General features: G+C 45.0%; 1 non-coding gene across 1 annotated transcript; it reads right to left on the bottom strand.

The window, feature by feature from the left end:
- Nucleotides 1-4,528: 4,528 nt before the first annotated feature.
- On the bottom strand, nt 4,529-4,610 carry trnas-aga. The gene has a single exon. It is a non-coding gene; the product is annotated as a tRNA-Ser (tRNA).
- Between the last annotated feature and the right edge of the window lie 544 nt (nt 4,611-5,154).

Genomic DNA, 5,154 nt, shown 5'->3' with positions numbered 1-5,154 from the left:
TGTTCTAGCTCTGAGCTTCCACCCGAGCTCCTTGAATTTCTGCCTTATGTCCCCATCCCTTTTCCGACTGATATCGTTGGTGCCCATGTCGACCACGACTTGGGGCTGCTCCCCCTCCCACTTAAGGATCCCGAAAACACGATCCGAGACATCACGGACCCTGGCACCTGGGAGGCAACACACCAACCGCGAGTCTCTCTCGTTCCCACAGAATCTCCTATCTGTCCCCCTAACTATGGAGTCCCCAATGACTAATGCTCTCTTCCTCTCCCCCTTTCCCTTCTGAGCAACAGGGACAGACTCTGTGCCAGAGACCTGTAGCCCATGGCTTACCCCTGGTAAGTCGTCCCCCCCAACAGTATCCAAAACGGTATACTTGTTTTTGAGGGGAATGGCCACAGGGGATCACTGCACTGTCTGCCTGTTCCCTTTCCGTCCCCTGACTGAAACCCATCTGCTTTTTTCCTGTACCTGAGGTGTGACTACCTCCCCGTAACTCCTCTCAATTACCCTCTCAGCCTCCCGAATGATCCGAAGTTCATCCAGCTCCAGCTCCAGTTCCCTAACACGGTTTCCGAGGAGTTGGAGTTGGGTACACTTCCCGCAGATGAAGTCAGTGGGGACACTAGTGGTGACCCTTACCTCCCACATTCTACAGGAGGAGCATACAACTGCCCTAACATCCATTCCCACTGTTCTGAATTCCCAAACAGACAAATTAAAAAAAAATACTTGGAGCCTTACCAAATCAGCGCTCAGAACCTTTTTTTTTGGTTAGAGGAGGAGGATGGGTGGGAGACACTACCTATGTAGTGTTTCGGGTAAAGCAACCGCCCAAATATATTACCTCACTTAGTCCAAAAATGGAGTCACGCGAGGTAAGACTTTTATAATCGAAAAGCTCACTTTCCCAGGCTGCCCTCGCGCTTCCTCCCGGACTCCCACCGCTGAAACAACTGAAAAGAAAAGAGGCTGCATTCCTGGGTAGTCTCAAAACACCAGTCTTTCTCTCAATATCCGAATGCACTGACCAATTGCAAAACAGAAATTGTTAACATTAGGCTCTGCAAAAGCTCCTAATGCAGGGAGTCAGCCTCATTGCGCAGCTGGAGGCCTTTCAGTTTTCAGAACCTATCACCGGTTTATGTGTGATGCTTACATGCAGTCGAGTTGTGGTGTTAGCACGGACATGAACAAGAACGGTAACATTCACAGCGTGAACAACCAACAAAGATAATCACCATCACTTCTTCACTTCAAGGTCCCTGATTTGTGAAGCCGTGAGTTTTACTGGCAAAGAAAACACATTTGTCGTCAGGAGGCTGCTTCTGTGTCTCCTCTTTGTCTGCTCGATTCACCATGAAGTTCCTTTCTGCTGTTCCACAAGCACTTCTGCTTCTCCTTTTCTTGTATTCTCATCCCTTCATTCACAGTTTGGTCGGAAAAACGAGGTGAGGCTGGATAAACTGTAGCCTTACCGGGGAATGTTGTGGTAATGGCACAGATATTTTTCTTTTCCTTTCTGTCAGTTAGCAGCCATTTCGAATGAAGAATTGGTCCTTTCTGTGTCTACCACAATATGTGTCTCCATTTGTCTCTCTTTGACTCTGTGTATCCACCTCACCCCCTTTCACACTCTCCGACACTCCATGTCCACATCCCTCATTCCCCATTTCTGCTCTTTGAAAAGATCACCCTCATTCATTTTTAAACCAACAGTAAAGACATCGCTCTAATACTATAATTGTGGTGGCATTGTTTTTTTTTTCTGGTGGGTTAGGAATTCTATTTTGAATTCTGAAGATTCACAATCTTTTGAGACCAGAAATGACTCCTCACCTCAGTCATAACAGACAGACACATTATCCAAGGAATGTGAGCCCAGTACTAGACACTCCACTCTCAAAGTGTATCCGAATTTCAGACTTTTCAAACAGCAGAAATGGGAAATGGGGTTGTGGACAATGGAGTGTCGGAGAACGTGAAAAAGGGAGAGGTGGATACACGGAGTCAAAGAGAGACAAATAGAGACACATATTGTGGTCGACACTGAAAGGACAATTCTCCATTTCACATGGCTGCTAACTGACAGAAAAGAAAAGAAAAAGGCAACCATTTAAGCAGAGCTTTTCAGCACCTCATGGCAACGGAAGCAGCATTACAGCTGATGAAGTCCTTTTAAAGTTGTAAAGTTGGCGTGAGTAAGCTAATGACAGAGTGAATTTGATAAATACGTCGTTTCGACAGACAAAGCGAATAATTTCTCCCGACATTATAACATAGAAATGCATAATTCACCGAGTAGGGATGAATGGTCACTGGATCTGAAACCTCAGCTCTGTTTCTCTCCAAAGATGCTCCCAAGCCTGCTGAGTTTCTCTACCAAATTCTGTTTTGTGTCAGATTGCCTCAGTTCTTTATTTTCAGTGAACCTACACAACGTTTGGGACAAATGAAATCAGCTACTAGCTCCTGTACAGTCAGAACTGCTGGCACCACGATGAATTAGCGTAACAGAACCTCTATCCCCTGACTGGGAATTGAACCTAGGCTACAGCACTGAAAGCGTTCAATCCTAACCACTGGACCATCAAGAAATACAACAGAACAGCTCGTGTCTTTTCGGAATGACACTGCTTTTCCGTTTTCATTTCTGATCATATTCGCTGCAGATCAGTTTCTCCGTCTCTGAGTTTTTAACAGTGTGGAAAAAGACCATTTGGCCCATCATTTCAGTGCAGCTCATCAAACCTCCATCCATTCTAGTCCCAGTTTCCAGCATTTCGCCCATAGCCTTGTGTGCTTGACTTTACGAAGGCAAATGTCAATGCATTTATCCCTGTGATGTCAAATAACACAATAAATGGGCCTGAAGTTTGAGATGGTAAAACTGTGTTAATACCCCCTTGAGGAACTCATCCTCATTTTCACCCACAGAGGGAGACACAGGTGCACATCCCCGAGAGTGACAGAGACCTCAGGATTATACCTGCTCCATGTGCTTGACGTCCGCTCTCCGTCCCCAGCCACAAGCTTCAGCGATAAAAGGCAGCTTTAGGTGGAACACAAGCAACTTCTCCGGACAATGAGAACTGTTTCCGTGAGCTGGGATATAAAATGGACAGTGAGCTGAAATAGTCTCACAGGCTGCTCACGTGCAACTTTCAATTTCGAAAACTCGTCAAACCAATCACTGCATCACCTTAAATCGTGTGAGGTTTTATGCTTCTTGCTCTCGAACAGGCAGTGATTGGCATATGTCCCTCTTAACCGAAATGTTCGTCGGCCACCTCTCCTGTAATACCTTTCCCAAACAAGAATACAATGAGCAAATCCCTTTCAGCTCTCAACCGTTGTTGGCGGTATTCAAATAGCGCAGGAATAGCCAATTGATTTGCAGTCCATCGCCTTAACCACTCGGCCACGACTATATACGTCGCAGCGCTGAGCTCTGCTTTCCAGGTCTCTCTCCCTCTCTCTCTGTGTGGAGCTGAGGAAGAGTGAATCATGACTCGGTTTGTTTGAATCCAATCACTTCTCAGATTTCTGAAGGGTTAAATTCAGTGCATGGTAGATCCAGCTGTTTCATCCCAACAGATGGGATAAACATTCATTTAAAAACAAAAACATAAATTTCGGGAAAAGCTCAGCAGATCTGGCAGAGAATCAGTGTCAACGTTTCAGAACTCTGTTTTATCCCACAGGGACTGCCAAACCTGCTGAGTTTCTACAGCAGTTTTTGTTTGTCTCATTGTCCCGTAGCCGAGATGAGATTTGAATTCCTGATGTGCAGGAACGAGAATCCTTTCAATGTCACAAGTCAGTTCATGTCCCGAGGACATCAGAGTCAATGTCCCAGCCTTTAAAAGAAGGGGCAGGTGTCTTGACTGTTTGCGCTCAGTCGGAAATTTCACTCTTCATTCTCCTGTGATTCCGGTTTCCAACAGTTTCTAAAGAATCAAAAAGCTGGAGACTGGGTTTTCTGTTTTGCTTCCTTAACATCGCCCCACCCCCCACTTCCAACTGTTAATATTTTCCCAAAATCTCTTCCCAATCCTCCGCCTTGCAACATGTGCAGGGATGAGGAAATCTTGTTTAATGGAGTGATTCCCGACATCGGAAATGTTCTCTTTGGAGCAAAAAATTTAACCAGAGATTTCCTGGTGGTGTTCACAGCAGTGGGGGAGGGAGTGGCGGGAATAGGCGGGGTGATTGTCGGGAGAAACTGTAGACGCTGACCAGGGTCAGTTACCAGAGGACTGCAATTCAAGATATTTAATGCAAAACCATTTATGTCGATAAAACACAGAGAATACTGCAGAAACTCAACACGTTTCGTGGTACCTGTAGAAAGAGAAACAGAGCTGAAGTTTTGAGTCTGGTAAGTTTCTTGTTCAGAACGCGTGTTCTCTGAATGTCAATAAATGATCAGACTCTCCGGTGGCGTCGTGAGACGGATTTTCTCGAGTTTGAGCAATAACTCATTGATCAGAAGATTATTTGAAAAAACACATACATGTTTAGGGAACGTAGTCGACAGGACTCGAACCTGCGCGGGGAAACCCCAACGGATTTCTAATGCATCGCCTTAACCACTCGGCCACGACTACAGGGGTGAAGCTAACCTTTTACATTTCTCATGGAATGGGTTCAAAAGGAAAGAGGAGCATTCGGCTTGTCTTGTCCGTGCCACAACCCTTATATTTCTTGTCAAACTGTACTTGATCAGAACGGAGATTGAATTGAACTACATTATTGAGAAATAGAGTAAATGGGAAGAATCCATTTTTATGAGCAAAGAGATTAATAGATCAATGGATTGAGAAAGAAAGATTTGTATTTTTTGTATTTTGAAAGCGCCTTTCACCACTATCTCAATCACAACCAATGGAGTACTTTTGAAGCAGATTCTTCATTGGACAATCTAATGTGCAAATCAGGGCAGTTTGTTTAACCATCGGTCAAAAACGAAACTGTTTCAAATACTCACAATTGGCGCTGGATGTGCCATGGAGTTCATAACTAACTTTGGGGGTTTGCTGTGCTCTGATTTACACCCGGGTGCGTAATCTCAGGGGAAGGTGTTGCCCATTTAATACAGAGATGAGGGGGATGTTCTCCCATTCAGAGAGTAACAAATCTGTAGAATTCTTC

This window comes from Rhincodon typus, chromosome 8, assembly GCF_021869965.1.
Source record: "Rhincodon typus isolate 14 chromosome 8, sRhiTyp1.1, whole genome shotgun sequence".
Lineage (NCBI taxonomy): Eukaryota > Metazoa > Chordata > Chondrichthyes > Orectolobiformes > Rhincodontidae > Rhincodon > Rhincodon typus.
Note: the sequence above shows the minus strand (reverse complement) of the source record. Positions and strands in the feature narration are given on the sequence as shown.